General features: G+C 34.5%; 1 protein-coding gene across 2 annotated transcripts in view; it reads right to left on the reverse strand.

The window, feature by feature from the left end:
* Window positions 1–17,830, reverse strand: part of LOC123525237 (cAMP-dependent protein kinase catalytic subunit 1) — a 290,456-nt gene that overhangs the window by 203,435 nt on the left and 69,191 nt on the right. For both annotated transcript variants that reach the window (XM_045304109.2, XM_045304107.2), the window contains exon 2: window positions 7,136–7,205. The gene's annotated coding sequence lies outside the window, so the exon portion shown is untranslated. The remainder of the gene's footprint in view (window positions 1–7,135; window positions 7,206–17,830) is intronic.

Raw genomic sequence — 17,830 nt, forward strand, 5'->3', positions numbered from 1 at the left:
TAGAATATCAGTTCAGTCATAAGTACGAAAACCATGGTCTATGCTCCGGTATTGCCATCGCAAAAGCTCTGGAGCAGCAGCTACTGGCTGTATCATCAATTTTATGTTTTCAGTATTTATTCTCTACATTGTAATCATAACCGAAGTATCTGGCTCGTGGAAACTCTGGCTTCTGCAGAAGTGCATTCCGCCATGCAATTAACTGATAGCAACATCGTAGCAAGTGCTGGTAAAAACTTCTCTGTTGGTGGAAGGTTTTTGGGCTTCTTCATGGAAAGATTTCAGGTCATTTTTGACATGGTTACCGTCAACAGAAACTTAGATTGCTTTATCACCTTGCCAACCAATGTTTAGTTAATACTCCATTGTTAGCGAGACGGTTTCTTACCTTCTGTATAACAACGAGAAAGTTTTTCTTTGTGTTGTCCATTTAGGAGAAAACTTTTCCAAACTTTAAGAATTCGTTAGTGTCCTCGTACATATTATACATTTTTAGATCTGTGAATTCACCTCTTTTCTTTCTGGGGCTTGCTTTAATACTGTTGCAATTGTATTTATGGAAAAAGTATATGTATCTGCTTCACTCCAGTTATACATCTTGACTTTACCAATATATGTTCAAGGAATATCTTTACCATATTGTAGAATGTGGGTTACAAAAATGGTGCTCCATGCATTTAAATAACTGCCATACCGTCAATAAAATGCAGTCGGAACTTTCAAGAACGTAACATGGTTACCTTGTAGAGTTTCCAACTTAGCCAGAAAATCGGACTTCTTTCTTTTTTTCCTATTCAAGATGAGTATTGAAATCTGTATCAAACATTATACTTGTGGTCCAAATTTCTATGCGATTGCTTCAAAAAACAAGTAAGTCTATGTAAAACAAGGGACCACCCGGGCGTGGCCTATATTGACTCCAGGGACATGATTTGAACAATCTTGGTAGAGAACGACTAGAGCATGCCACGTACCAAATATCTAGATAAGCTCTGGGACTTATGGTTTCAAAAAAGATTTTAAAGGCATTTCCCTATATAAGACAATGTAAAAACTGTGTGTAGTCAAGTTTGACCCCAGAGTCATGATTTGAACAAACTTGATAGTAGGCAATACCAAACACCAAATATCTAAGGTCTGGGTTTTATGGTTTAGGACAAGAAGATTTCTAAAGAGTTTTTCCCATATACGTCAATGAAAAACAAGAGAACCCCTGGGCGTTTCATAAATTGACCCCAGGGTCATGATTTGAACAATCTTGGTACAGAACCACTAGAGCATGTCACATACTAAATATCTATGCTCTAGGTCTTATGGTTTAAGACAATATTTTTTTAAAGTTTTCCTCTATATAGAAGTCTATTTATACCATGTGCTCCAAGGGCGGGCCGGTTTTAACCCCAAGTGTATAATTTGAACAGTCTTGGTAAAGGACTACTACACAATGCTACATACCAAATATCAAAGCCCTAGGCCATGTAATTTTGTACCAAAGGTTTCCCTAAACAAGTCTATATAAACCATGTGACACCCAGGGCGTGGCCATATTTGACCCTAGAAGATAATTTGAACAACATTGTTAGAAGACCACTACATACAAAATATCAAAGCCCTAGGCCCTGCGGTTTTATAAACGAAGATTTACATATTTTTCTCTGGGTAAGTCTGTATGAACCATGTGACCCCGGGGGCATATTTGAGCCTAGTGATATACAAATGTAATTTGATCAATCTTGGAAGAGGTCAACTAGATGATGCTACATACCAAATAACAAAGCCTTATACCCTGTGGTTTTGGACAAGACGATTTTCAAAGTTTTTCCTCTAGATAAGTCTTTATAAACCATGTGACCCCAAGGGCGGGTCATATTTGATGCTAGGGATATAATTTGAACAATCTTGGTAGAGAACCACTAGACAATGCTACATATTAAATATCAAAGCCAAGGGCCCTTTGGTTTTGGACAAGAAGATTTTCAAAGTTTCCCCTATATACGTCTATATTAACCAATGGGTCCCAGGGCGGGGCCATATTTAACCCTAGGGAGATAATTTGAACATTCTCGGTAGAAGACCACTAGATAATGCTACATACTAGATTTCAAAGCCCTAGACCCTGTGGTATTGGACAAGAAGATTTTCAAAGTTTTTCCCTATATAAGTCTTTACAAATTGACCCCCAGGGCAGAACCATATTTGACCATAGCGGAATAATTTAACAATCTTGGTAAAGGACCAGTAGATAGTGCTACATACCAAATATCTAAGCCCTAGGACCTGTGGGTTTGAGCGTCGAGAAGATTTTTAGTTTTTCCTTTCGGTTGCCATGGCAACAAGAGTTCTTTATGGAATTCAATTCTTTAAACAATTTTAAAGAAGGCTATCCAAGGAACATCTCTGTGAAGTTTCATCGAAATTGTTGAGGAGATGTTGTTTAAATGAAAGTGTGGACGGAAGGTCACCGGCCAGTGAGCGATCACAATAGCTCAACATGAGCACTTTGTGCTGAGATGAGCTAAAACGATAACATGCTACTGTTAATCATTAAGTATTCATTAGGTATTCATATAAATATTTACATTTACAACGTATATCTGGTATGCATGTATACACCTATATTCTGCGTCATTTGTTTTATAAATGTCAAAGAAATATTACAATTTATTGTGTAAATCACAATGCAATTGAATAATCAACTTATATACGACTGGTAAAAAAGCAAGGAAATCAACAAGCTGAAGCATATTCTTCAAAGGAATTGTTGCCAGTATATAATATTAGTCAATGCATAAACTTTGTTTCAGCCATCTTGGGGGCCATTTTATAAGATAAGCGTGTTAGTTTTACATTTTCGTCTAAATATATATTTCGTACTCTACATTGTTTTGATAATGATAATAATTGAGCCGTGCCATGAGAAAACCAACATAGTGGGTATGCGACCAGCATAGATCCAGACCAGCCTGCGCATCCGCGCAGTCTGGTCAGGCTCCATGCTGTTCGCTTTTAAAGCCTATTGGAATTGGAGAAACTGTTAGCGAACAGCATGGATCCTGACCAGACTGCGCGGATGCGCAGGCTAGTCTGGATCCATGCTGGTCGCATACCCACTATGTTGGTTTTCCCATGGCATGGCTCATATATGGTAGGATGTATACATTACAAAAGATGATAATTAATTTGTTTCTGATTTCATCTATCATTTTGAATTACCCCACCCACTTGTACATATATGTTATCAATAATTTAGATTTACCCTTTAACAAAATAATAATGCTATTACAATTTATTTTATGTTGTTCAACTCGGGATTGTTTATATATAGTGTAAGGAACAATAGTAAATGGAAGCACACAAACAAACTATATTGACCGATCTTCAAGAAAATAGTATTCATGCGACATTTTAGTCCATATAAAATTGGTATAAAATATGTCAAAAAAGTTTAATTTCATATCGATTTATGCATATAATTTTGAAGATTTATAACTTTAAAAATATTATAATAATTCCAAATGAATTTTACAACAGTTAAATGCTTTTATTTTGCAATTCTATATATTGGATGTCATTTTCATGTATCAGCGGCCATCTTGGCGGCCATCTTGAATTTGAGGACTTTGCCCAGTGACTAGAAATTGGCATCAGGCAGTTCTGAAAGCTACTGATTCTGATGAACATTTTGGTATGCAGAAGTTGATGTGCACATTCATAGACCACCTACTACCAGTTTTAAGCTACTTATCTGGCCATATTTGCAGCATGATTATTGATGATGTTTATAGAACTAAGGATTCCTGCGTATGAATAATTGTTGTGAATAGGTTTGATTCGATTTTCCAAGCTCCGTGTAGACGGCCTGGGTCTAAAAACGGAAGTCAGACGAAATGGAAACGGTCATCCAGCCATCCAGATTCAGCTCAAATTTCGAAAAAAATATAACGGTTATGAGACATTTTTCTTCCCACTATTATTTTTGTCTGGTCACGTGCTTTAAAAATATGCATACGTTTTATGTCCGTCATTTGCAGATAATACGGTACAGGTCGCGCAATATGCGCATTTTGGGCCATTTTTTAAGACCAAGAATCACCGACCTGTACAAAAAATAATAACTGGCAATTCAAATTAGGAACATGGGTTTAAAGTTTTGTATCTGGCCCTCGAATCCAAATACATACTTGATCATACTGTGACAGGCACTCATCTTCTGTAATATATGTGACAGAATTATCAAATTTGGATCAAATGTTCATTAGGTGTACCTAAAGATTTTAGTTTTTTTATCGGACTTGACGAAATAAGGTAGTTGCCCCAAAGTCCCCAAAACTGTTCAAAAATGTTGACTGGCAAATAGTGGTTTAGTACTAGTTATGACCCTTGCATTAGAGTTAAGGCATCATGTATGAAATATTTAACGAAATGTTCTAAATAAGCCACGTGGTCCATGTTGGATAAAACACCGAGGAGCTATATACGGAATAAAGCTACAGGTGTTCTGTTTATAGCTCCAGTTTTAGCAAGGTAGCTATATACAGAGAATATAGCTCCGCGGGTGCTATATACGAAAAGGTGCCCCGAATATAGCTTCCCGAGGAGCTATATCCGAAGGGAGCTATAAAGGGTGTGACAACGCTTATCAGGCAAATGAAGAGTACCAACAACACTGAACAGGAGCGACAAAATTTATATTTTAATTTAGATACAGGTTAGTGAAGTGATAACTGCCTACTTGAGCATGAATAATAACTAAAGCACATGAACTGGTAGATACACAAGATACAACAACCGAGTGACAAAATACTTCTCAAAAACCTTATTAGCAGAAACAAAACAAGAGCAGTTTTGCAACTTCATCAGGATAATTCCCATTAGCTTCAATTTTCAACTGCATTTTGTGAGTATATAATCAGGAATGGCGCACATTCTTTTGTCTATTACTTGGTCATTCTCGCATGTCATAAGATAAAAGGCGAGGCAAAATAAGCTTGGACAGTAAAATATAAAAACAAAACAACATACAGTTAAAGCCTTCGTCGAGGGTACACAAGTATTAATATTGTATTTTTTCTGTCAGTTTATTCAGCTTAGATGATAAAACATGCTGAAAACCTATTTATACTAATTCAACAGATGAACATATAACATTGCTTCAAAGCATTTATTCCAGACATTTAAACGCCATATAACTCTAGGGACAAGCTGTAACTTGACTGTAGAACAGAAAGCCCGATGACTCAGCTATTATATTATTCTTTATACATATATAACTTTATATAAAAATATTACTTTATTTACTTTATTGCTAACACATTAATCTGATTAATACAAATTAAACATCGAAAAGCGAGACCAAACACCCTGATATTTATGAAGGTTTACATCCAAGGGAAAAGCTAGGCCAGTACACATGCATTTTTTGACATTTTTGGCAGACAATACAAGTAAGATATTTCTGGCCAATATGTACGTACTAGTTCAGTATCTAGTTTGTACAAACAATAACCTCTTGATGACCTTGACATGTAAGTAAACGACATGAGATTCATATATAATATACATTTATAGCTATAAGACTGTACAAACTATATTCAAATGTTCTTTTTTCAAAGTAATTCTTTCTTACAAAAATCAAAATTACATGTATTATTATTATTGATTCATTTCTCAGTCGTCCTTATAATGTGTACACAACGTAGAGTAAAATTGTATGTTAGTTTGGACAACAAGATCTCAATGAATCAGTCTCTGTCAAATGTAGGTCGAGAGGCGTGAACTTATTTAATGCCAAAGAGAACAAAAACATCGACGAAGCAACATCTGATGATGTTTATAGATGAAGTTAGAAAATAAAGATGCTATTTTCGTGTTTTCGAATACAAGACAGTATGACGTAAAACTTAAAGGGACACGAAAACTGAAAACACTCGTAAAACCCACAGACAAAGTTGTTTTTTGTTCATAATGTTTAAGAATCAAAGACTAGTTCTTCGTTGTAATTCGAAATAAATACATGTCGATAAGTTTGCAGACTAACTCGAGTACCGGTCTTTACATTTCATGCTGAAAATGGTATTTTTGTAATACTTACACTGTACCATAAGTCTTTACTCATTTTTGATATACCTTATATTCAATATACTAAAATAAAATAAATGAAAGGACATTTCACCCAAAAATAAAATTAGAAATGAAACAGGTCAGATGGGATCATGTGTTGATGTGTTGGTCTTGTGTTGAGAATTATATTAAGTCTGCAGTTTAATGGCAATGTTAAAAATGTTTGATCATCTTTACTATGTTCCCTGTACTGTTGCATACATCTAAAGTACATCTCTATATAAAATCACTTTCAATTTGAACTACGTTCTCTTTTTCTGCACGCACACGTTCACCTTTTTCTGTATACTTTTACCTTTTGGACACGTTCATCTTTTGTGCTCCCGCTCACCTTTTCTGCACACGTTCACCTTAGCTGTACATATTCTTCTTTTTCTGCACGCGCTCACATTTGCTGCACACGTTCACTTTTTTCTGCACGCGCTCAACTTTTGTGCACACGTTCACCTTTTACTGCGCATGTTCACCTTTCTGCACATGCTAATCTTTTCTGTATTATACCGAAGTTTTGCCGAGTAATATTAAGTATGATTAATTTCTATCTACTTTCTACTCGAAATAACCACGGTAACAATCCTTTATCAATTTACGAAGTTGTACTGATCTCGTAACATTTCTGTACATTTCATTTAGCAAGAATACGTCTAGTGTAGACGACGACAATGAATAATCGCTGAAGTCTCATATAATACTGTAATTCTTAGTTTTCATCCATCATACTTAGTTCACATTGGCAAGAATGACACTAGTCTACTATATTCTCGAGTGTATTACTGTACATAACAATTTATAAGTATTCACGTCTCTGGCATTGGAGATAATGATCTTTGTATTTTGCACAGAACGACACTGTAACCGAAAAAACAATTACATCTGTTTCGGGCCTCGGACTGACACTGGTGAGACTAGTAAATTGGTAAAGACATGTAGAAGCTTACAAATGTATGGTGTGTCTAAAAACAATACAGAACACACACATCATAACATACTATCAAATATAAAGTATTTTGCTCACCTTTTGACAAGAAGAAGTATAAGTTTTGTATAATCCAATTTTCTTGCACTTTCATTCAATATTCCTTTCTCTGAAATACATGTACATACAAATAAGGAATATGTAATGTGAATATGATTAATATACTAGTATATGAAGATATCCTATTGATACAAAATTGATTTTAAACAAGTCTAACTCAAAAGCTTTCTTCAAACGAATTCCCGACTCAGACATGTTTTTCTTCTTCTTGATTTTGAATTTTAAAAAAAACTTATTTTCTTGTATTCTCAATATGACTAAACTTCAACTTTAAAGAAGGATCATTTTACTTAACATCTGGAATCTAGTCCCTTTAAATTGTTTTGAATATAGTCATATAACAATGGTTGCATATGTATTATCAAATCGTTAGCCATGACACTTTTACCGTAGGTCAAAATTCAATTGCTAAATAGCTTTGATCAAAATCAAACATGTCAAATTTCGATTCCAAGCTACCCCCAAGAAGAAAGAAATTCAAATTTTCAAAATGTTTAATTTCTAAAATTTCGAGCGTCGATTTTCGACCTGGTTGACCTGGTATTGAATTATTAGTCTTTCTGGAGAATGAAACCAATTTTTTTAAAAATCAAATATCGAGCTAGCATTGAATGTCGAGCCAGCTCGAAATCTGAACATCAAATTTTGAAAAGCTTAATTTCGATCAAGTATTGAAATTCGGACTTGCTCCAGATAATATTGGTATTGCATGTCGTGCCGGATCGAATATATCGAAATTCATTTTATTTTCAAAATGGTTAATACATTTTCCCTTGTTTTATATTTTGAGCCTTTTCGATTTTTTACAATGATGGAATTTCAAACAGGTTTGGAATGTCGAACCAGCTCCAAAATCGAAATTTTGAAATAGCCGAATTTTGACCTTAAACTGAATTTAATTTCGAGCTTGCTCGACATTTTGAAAATCTAGCACTGCATTTCCAGCCTGAATAGCGAAATAAACATTTTAAGAAGTTAAATATCGAGCTGTTATTGTATTTAGAGTCTGCTTGAAGATCAACATTCAATTTATCTTTTTAAAAAGTCGAGCATTGACGCTGACCTAGCTCTAAGATGAATGTTTAACCTAGTATGCTAGAAGATCGTCTTTCATAATTCAGTTTTTCAATTAGTTGATTTTCGCGCTTGCACTGAATTCCAAGCAAGCTCTAAAATCAAAAATCAAACTTCTGAAAAACAGAATTTCAATCTACCTTTGAATTTTGGGCAATCTCGAGGACAAAATTTAACAAGAAATATCTTTAAAAATGATAGTCGGCGAATTGTAATAAGGAAAGAAGTTTATGAATTTTTCATCTAATATTCATCTTTCATCTAACATTTTTCCAATTGCAAAACTAAACACCGCACTTTAACAATTTAAATGGTTCTCTTTTAATTTTTCGCAAAGGTTTCGTAGGGTTGCAATTTTGTTTCGTTTATCCTTAGACGAATAATTACAGCAGTAGTTTGATGAAGATTCATGAAGCGGTTCATGAGAAGAGGTCATTAAACGTGTTTATGTTTTTAGCTAAATTGGTCCCTATCCCCATTTGTAACAAAATAGCAGGAGACCTTACGATATTGTTACACATCGAGTTTGATAAAAATCCATTACATTTTAGTGGTTAATGCGAAGAAAGGCATATCTTCTTTTAGCTATAGTGGTCCCTAATAGGGCCCAAGTTCCTATATAAATAAATTTGGAAGAGGACCTTATAATGATGCTCCAGACCAAGTATGACAAAGATCCACCAAGCTGTTCATGAGACGCTGTATAAAGGCATTTCTAGTTTTAGCTCTAGCAGCCCCTAAAAGGGGTTAAATGTCCTAGCTGAACAAAGTTGGCTGCGGGCCTAATAAAGATGCTACAAATCAAGTCTGATTAGAATACATGAGAAAAAATCAATTAAAGGATTTTTTTATTTATTATTTTTATTTATTTCTAAAATAGGCCAACTGATCCCGCTTTAACAAATGCATATTCGCTATTCATGAATCTTTGGACAATGACGTCAAACCTATAAAAAAGTGAACGTCAAGCAAAACATACAATTGTAATTATTTCAATATTTCTGTTTCATAAGCAAAGTTTGACCATAGTCATATCACATCGATAAACTGTATGCAGCGTACCTTCATTTCAGTGTAATGAGATTCAGTCATTATATAGCATATATATAATAAAATAGATTTCAACTGAGTTCAATATTTGCATACCATACTAAAGAAAAATATTCATATATAATAAATCAGTTAAATAATTTATAACAAATATATCAAAGCAAACAAGTACTCATTTTAATATGCAATCTGAATAAGTCACAAAAGCAAGAAACATTTTCATATACAGACGACAATTGTAACAAGGAAAATCTTTTAAAAGGCACTTCTCTACATGAAAGACTCTTATCACACCCTTATTCATGTGATACGCAGACCGTATTCAGCTCTTTCTTTAATTTGATATATGTTGGTATTTGAACAGGTTTTTATCATATTTATTAAACTTACTTATCATGTTGAGATAAAGAAATTGACACTCTCGTCCAATCAGGCAGAGTGTTGCATAAATCTTCCATTTTGATAAATTATCTATAATGCGTTATCAAGTAGTTTGATTTGCAAACTGAAGTCACGTGGCATAGGTAACGAAAACGAATGTAGACGGCGTCGCCGAAAAATATCAAGAAGTTGCATTTCAAAGTGGCATTGGAGTTCTTCAATCCCGTAGCTATTTACATACTCAAATGTTTTATTTTATCCCAGTGACAACAAAGAAGAGAAATTTCACTTGAAACCTCTTTTATTTGGCCAAGTTATGTGACGACTTTGAATATACATATGTGAGTTTCTCGATTGCACTATATTCCAGCAGGCTTTGGCATAGTATCAATGGATAACTACATAACCATATTTTCCACATCGGACTTAAAGTTAAAATTTGTTACCTTTTGGTACTTGGGAAACAAAATATATATTTTTATATTAGAATAGGGCAATAAGACAACATGGCTTTTATCTTCTACACAACCAATTTTAACACGGTTACCAACTTAAAAAATTATTCATCTCCCAGTTCCTAACAAAAGTGGGGCTATAGAATATCTAAATTTGGCAAATGCTTCGTATGAATACGCGGGTTTTCAATACATCACACATTTTTAAAAAGACAGTAAGTTCTAAGTTTGTTGTTATCATTGTAGGGATAATACACTTTTTTTGTGTATCAACGTCTGCAGAAGCCCGCGGTCGAGGTCACAATCATATCCCGCGGGCTTCTGCAGACGTTAGTACACAAACCAAACGTGTATTGTCGCTATTCTTGCATAAAAAACATTACACGACGACTAAATGTATTGTTTTCATATGTGATGACTTTACGATTCCGGTACATTTTTAATTACCATTCTGTTGTTCTTGGAAACGGTAAACATGTTTTAAATATCCATAACCAGGGCCCAGAAATCAACAACATTACCAAGAGCACATACAGAAGATTTTTAAACGTTTTTTTATCTCTCCTTATTACAAACATGAAATTACCAGTAGTTGTTTATATAACTTCAAAATTTGGTAAACAGGAGCACAATTTCAAGAATAATAACTTTACATTCGAGTTATTTTGAGTACGGACACATTTTGAGTACGGATGAGTACGAACGTTGTGTCAAGCTTTCAAGCTGTTTATATAAATTCCCCCTCAATACATAAAAAAAACATTACACGACGACTAAATGTATTGTTTTCATATGTGATGACTTTACGATTCCGGTACATTTTTAATTACCATTCTGTTGTTCTTGGAAACGGTAAACATGTTTTAAATATCCATAACCAGGGCCCAGAAATCAACAACATTACCAAGAGCACATACAGAAGATTTTTAAACGTTTTTTTATCTCTCCTTATTACAAACATGAAATTACCAGTAGTTGTTTATATAACTTCAAAATTTGGTAAACAGGAGCACAATTTCAAGAATAATAACTTTACATTCGAGTTATTTTGAGTACGGACACATTTTGAGTACGGATAAGTACGAACGTTGTGTCAAGCTTTCAAGCTGTTTATATAAATTCTTCGAGAAATTAGATAAAAACATACCGATTGATACTTAATCATAAATATGATTCCTAAACACAAACAACCGCACAAGTTACACGCGATTCTTAAACATTCGTGGTTTTCTACAAAAACTGAAACGACGCTTAGTTCTAAAAGGTTTACTGGTTGACTATGTGAATGGTGATATTGCATGATGAGTAAATAATGGCATGCAGCACGTTTTGTTTCTTGGTAGAGAAGTTAATAGTCCTTCTTACATGTTTTAAAATAAAATATGTCCTATATGATAGCGTGTCTTTTATCTCTAATACTTGCTAACATGTTTATTTAAAGCATGCGCGACTACAATTTTTATCCTGTTTTTTTTTTTGCGAAAAATTAGAAATTAAGTAGATCGTCAGATTAAGTCACTAATGAAAAACAGTATTTCATCAATTAGCTCAATAAAAGGAAATATAAACCTTTGATTTCTTTTGATTTCTTCAATTTCTTCTCTCAAAAATACGCGAGAGTACGTTGTTACAATTCATTAGTTTTAAACGTTGATTATTGGTTGCTCACTACAAAACTTCAAACAAAACACATGTTTTTGTCAGTGCATATGTCACGGTATCGACATTTAGCTAATAAAGTCCTTAATCAAAGTAAGTATTGATTAAGTAAGTCCAGTTTCAAGATACTGTCAGCTATCTTTAAATCAGGATCAATTAAATTGACATTTTCAAAGGTGTCAACTGTCTTCATGAAAATAGAAAAAAGAACTTCAGAAAACAGATGTTATATATAAATGACTATACTACAATAGGTGACTTAATTACTTTGTGAAATTTTCATTGCCACTTTGTTTTAACAGGAGTACGTAATGCAACTTCTGAATGCTGACTTCCGTACGGCCAATCAAATAAAGAGTTTTATGGGAAGGTTAAATCTGACTTGCTGAAAACACTACAGATAACGAGAAATATTTGACATCACATAAATACGCCATGAAATAACAAGACTATTGCCAATCAAATAAAAGTATCCCACCTGATGGGCCATTTGTCATATTTTCAGGCAAAAGAACAACATTTGACATATGTGACTGAGGGACGGACGGACAGGTAGACGAACGCACGCACAAATGGAGAAAATATAACAGTGCTCATAGTCACTTCGCATGATAATAAGGACGTCCTGTTATAGCCATACCGATTATATATTCTTATTCAAATATCTGTTTCATACATCTCATTCAAACCATTTAGCAAACGCACATCTCGCATAAACAGGCAGGTAAGGAACCTCAATTCAAAGATCCAGTCATTAGTTATTTGAAAGACTTGCATCTTGAGGTATGCCATGTGCTTCCAGATTTTGGAACTCTCTCCCGATCGAAGAACATTTACTGCTTTTAAACTTCACAAGCAGCACAATTAATCTTATTTTTATTACATCTTAATCGGTATGCCTTGTTTATAGTGTTTTGTGTTTATATCTCTTGTATTGTTTAACCGTCTAATGGAAAACGCTTTTGAAGTTATATATGCATGAAAAGAATGCCACTTAAATGTGGTATAATGATAATATTTTCATATGTCGAGGGAGACCTTTCCAAGAAATCAGAAACGCTGTAAAGAATGTTGCTATTTTAACTGACTAACCTAACAAATTGCTGTGAATATGACCATGATATAAGTAAACATTTGATATTTATGCAGACAAAAAATTATTGTGTTCGCGAAGATCTTACATTATGTTTATGTATTTAACATTTTTACAGACCTTTTTGTACTGAAAAATGAAACATATCCTACCTCAGTAAGTACCATATTGGTCGGCGATGTCTTGTATTGCTCAGTTTTTACTGTATCTATCCATTTTAGTGGCTTAAATATTAACTGTCCTTTCACGAATTAATACATATCTCTACATTTATTTTGACATTTAATATAATTGCCAAATGAACAATTGATTTTACGGCCGAGACTACTAATATGGCATTTGTTTAATTGAGGTCGGATCAATGCAAACATCCCCCAGGCCTTGCTTCCCAATCCATGATACAATTCCAATAAATATTTCCTGTCATACAGCAAATAGTTTAAGAATCAACATGAGATAAGGTTGAAAGAGAGACTGAACATTAGAAATCTTGCACTATTATTGATTAACGTATAACAATTATAGTCTATTAAATGCAAACCAAATGTCAATAATTGGTTGTTGTGCAGGTTATCATTACTGTATCTATTTACCCAGAAAAACTTTGACACTTATCTATAGATTTTCAAGATTTATTATTTCACTCAATACATGTAAATATGAAGTAAAATGACATATGTAGGCAAATATACACGAGGTACAAAAACGTTATGGCTGTTATGGCTGCTTACAAAACCCAATAAAAAAGAAACCAAGAAGAGATTAATACACACAACTATTAACCTAGTAGTTAATTAGATATACCGTTTAGGAAACCCTTCAAAGTAGCTTAAAATACCAACATAAGCTACGAACAAGAAAAGTTTTAATATTGTTTATTTTTCACCTGTTAGCTCATCTGATTTTTTTTTAAAAAAAATGATGAGTTATTGTCATCACTTGAGCGGTTGTCGGCGTCGGCGTTGCCTGGTTAAGTTTTATGTTTTGGTCAGCTTTTCTCCTAAACTATCAAAGCTATTGCTTTGAAACTTGGAATACTTGTTCACCATCATAAGCTGACCCTGTATAGCAAGAAACATAACTCCATCTTGCTTTTTGCAAGATTTATGGCTCCTTTTGTACTAAGAAAATATCAGATTTCTTGGTTAAGTTTTATGTTTAGGTCAACTTTTCTCCTAAACTATCAAAGCTATTGCTTTGAAACTTGGAATACTTGTTCACCATCATGAGCAGACACTGTACATCAAGAAACATAACTCCATCTTGCTTTTTGCAAGAATTATTGCCCCTTTTGGACTTAGAAAATCAGTTTTCTTGGTTAAGTTTTACGTTTAGGTCAGCTTTTATCCTAAACTATCAAAGCTATTGCTTTAAAACTTGCAACACTTGTTCACCATCATAAGCTGACCCTGTACAGCAAGAAACATAACTCCATCCTGCTTTTTGCAAGATTTATGGCCCCTTTTGGACTTAGAAAATATCAGATTTCTTGGTTAAGTTTTATGTTTAGGTCAACTTTTTCTCTTAAACTATCAAAGCTATTGCTTTGAAACTTGCAACACTTGTTCACCATCATAAGCTAACCCTGTACAGCAAGCAACATAACTGCATCCTGCTTTTTGCAATAATTATTCCCCCTTTTGGACCTAGAAAATCATTTTCTTGGTTGAGTATTATGTTTAAGTCAACTTTTCTCATAAACTATCAAAGCTATTGCTTTAAAACTTGCAACAGTTTTTCACCATCATAAGTGGACACTGTACATCAAGAAACATAACTCTATCCTGGTTTTTGCAAAAATGATGGCCCTTTTTAGACTTAGAAAATCATGGGTAGGACAATATTTCTATTATACAAAAAAATCAGATGAGCGTCAGCACCCGCAAGGCGGTGCTCTTGTTTTAGATTTGTAGGAGAGACCTACCTTTGAGCTTATTTGCATATGCATAGTTCAATACCATCCCTGTGAAGTACTTAACAATGTTTGCAAATGATGAACAAATTCAACATCAAGGACTATTAAGTTATAATTTACATGTCTTTGTAACATTTTTACTGCACTGAAAACTTCAATGTTTACATATATATTTTGACCATATCTCAATTTATGATTTGATCTCGCATACTAATATCAATGAAACTATACCATAAAATACATGAGGGTTTTCAAATGCGTTCATATAATTTGCGAACTAGAAAAAAACAATACATTTCAGAGTCGATAGCATATCATAATATACAACATTTATAAACAATGTATACAAGTTCAAGGCTATTTAGAGACCATTGATGTGTGCAATTCATTAATTGGATGAAGCTCGCATTGCATGATAGTGGTGACATAGGCTATTTGAAATAAAAAGACTGTGAGCAGTTCATTACTGTGTGAAATTTATTGCAAAAGTCCAAATATCGTAAACTGCGTCACTATCAGTTAGGATATATTTACACTTAACAATCATATCTAGATGTTTTTTTCTTTGTTACAGATTTTAATTCCAGGTACATTATTTCTGTTCTGAAGAAGGTACTTAGCACATAGGACTTACGAAATAACTGTTTCGTAAATATATGAGTACACACCAAACTAGTAACCAAAAAAAGTATTTCACAAAGTGCAAAGAAGTCCTGGGTGCTCTGTACTACCGGGAAATCTACTCTCACCTTTTATCTATACCGTTAACAACAATCGGATATATTAAGAGTTGAAAAATGGTATTTCCACAGACACTTGGGATTTGGAACCCCCAACCCCTCCAGTCCAAACTACTACGCACCTGTGTATATTTTTTGAATTTTTTGACAATTGAAGAATTCTTCGCATATTCTGTTGACAACACTGGAAATTCAGTACTATCGTGAACATCATCTTGAAGAAAAATATATATTGTATGAAAGAACACCAGAATTCTTGGGGAAAGTTGCAAAAATAGTAAACATGAGATGATTTTTCAATGTAGGTGTGAGAGATATTTCTGGCGAACATTTATATCTTGTGTATTTTTAAGCTAGTGAAAGTTTATATATATTTATGCCCCCCTTTGAAAAAGGAGGGGTATATTGTTTTGCAGATGTCGGTCGGTCGGTCTGTCGGTCGGTCGGTCGGAATGTAGACCAATCCGTTTTCGGATGATAACTCAAGAACGCTTGGGCCTAGGATCATGAAAGTTGATAGGGAGGTTGGTCATCACCAGCAGATGACCCCTATTAATTTTGAGGTCAGTATGTTAAAGGTCAAGGTCACAGTGACCCTGAACAGTAAAACGGTTTCCGGATGATAACTCAAGAACACTTGGACCTAGGATCATGAAAGTTGATAGGGAGGTTGGTAATGACCAGCAGATGACCCCTATTGATTTTAAGGTCAGTATGTTAAAGGTCAAGGTCACAGTGACCCTGAACAGTAAAACGGTTTCCGGATGATAACTCAAGAACGCTTAGGCATAGGGTCACGAAAGTTGATAGGAAGGTTGGTAATGACCAGCAGATGACCCTTATTGATTTTGAGGTCAGTATGTCACAGGTCAAGGTCACAGTGACCAGGAACAGTAAAATGGTTTTCAGGCAATAACTCAAGAACGCTTGGGCCTAGTGTCAGGAAAATTGATAGTTAGGTTGGTCATGACCAGCAGATGACCCCTATTGATTTTGAGGTCATTAGGTCAAAGGTCAAGGTTACATTGGCCAGGAACAGTTAAATGGTTTCTGATCTTCTTGTCCAAAACCATAGGGCCTAGGGCTTTGATATTTGGTTTGTAGCAAAATCTAGTGGTCCTCTACCAAGATTGTTCAGATTATTTCCCTAGGGTCAAATATGGCCCCACCCCTAGGGTCACATGGTTTATATAGACTTATATAGGAAAAAACTTTGAAAAACCTCTTGTCCAAAACCACATGGCCTAGGGCTTTGATATTTTGTATATGACATCATCTAGTGGTCCTCTACTAAGATTTTTCAAATTATTCCCCTAGGGTCAAATATGGCTCCGCCGTGGGGGTCACATGGTTTACATATACTTATATAGGGAAAAACTTTGAAAATCTTCTTGTCCAAACCACAAAGACTATGGCTTTGGTAATTTGTAATGTAGCATCATTTAGTGGTTCTCTACCAAGTTTGTTCAAGTTATCCCTCTCGGGTCAAATATGGCCCCGCCCCAGAGGTCATATGGTTCATATAGACTTATACAGGGAAAAACTTAGAATCTTCATGTCCATAACTTACATCATTCAAATTGGGACCACATGTATAGTTTTGAGTGGCAAGATGAACCTTGACATGAGTTGACTTTGATCTTGACCTAGTGACCTACTTTCATATTTCTGTACCTACAGCCTTCAAATTTGGATCACATGCATAGGTTTGTGTACTGAAAAAAACTTTGACCTTGTTATTGACCTAGTGACCTACTTTCACATTTTTGAAGGTACAGGCTTCAAATTTGGACCACATGCATAGTTTTTTGTTCCAAAATAAAATTTGACATTGATTTTGACCTAGTGATCTACTTTCACATTTCTCAAGCTACAGCCTTCAAATTTGAACCACAAGCATAGTTTTGTGTACTAAAATGAACTTTGATCTTGAGATTGACCTAGTGACCTACTTTCACATTTCTGAAGGTACAGGCTTCAAATTTGGACCACTTGCATAGTTTTGTGTTCCGAAATGGAATTTGTGTTTACAGTGAGCAGATAATTTCTGTTCCTTGTGCAATTACTGAATGCATCAAGGGGGGCATTTCGTGTTCGACGAGCTCTTGTTTCAAATGAGTTCAAATAGGTTTAACATTGCATGTGTGATTATAGTTTGGGTCTGGATATACGATGATGATGATAAAAATATACACAGGTGCGTAGTAGTTTGGGCTGGAGGGGTTGGGGGTTCCAGACCCCAAGTGTCTGTGGGTATTTCTACATAAGATACGGAGGCTCAGCCTCTGAAGTGTTAAAAGTCTAAAA

This window comes from Mercenaria mercenaria, chromosome 3 (assembly GCF_021730395.1).
Source record: "Mercenaria mercenaria strain notata chromosome 3, MADL_Memer_1, whole genome shotgun sequence".
Taxonomy (NCBI): Eukaryota; Metazoa; Mollusca; class Bivalvia; order Venerida; family Veneridae; genus Mercenaria; species Mercenaria mercenaria.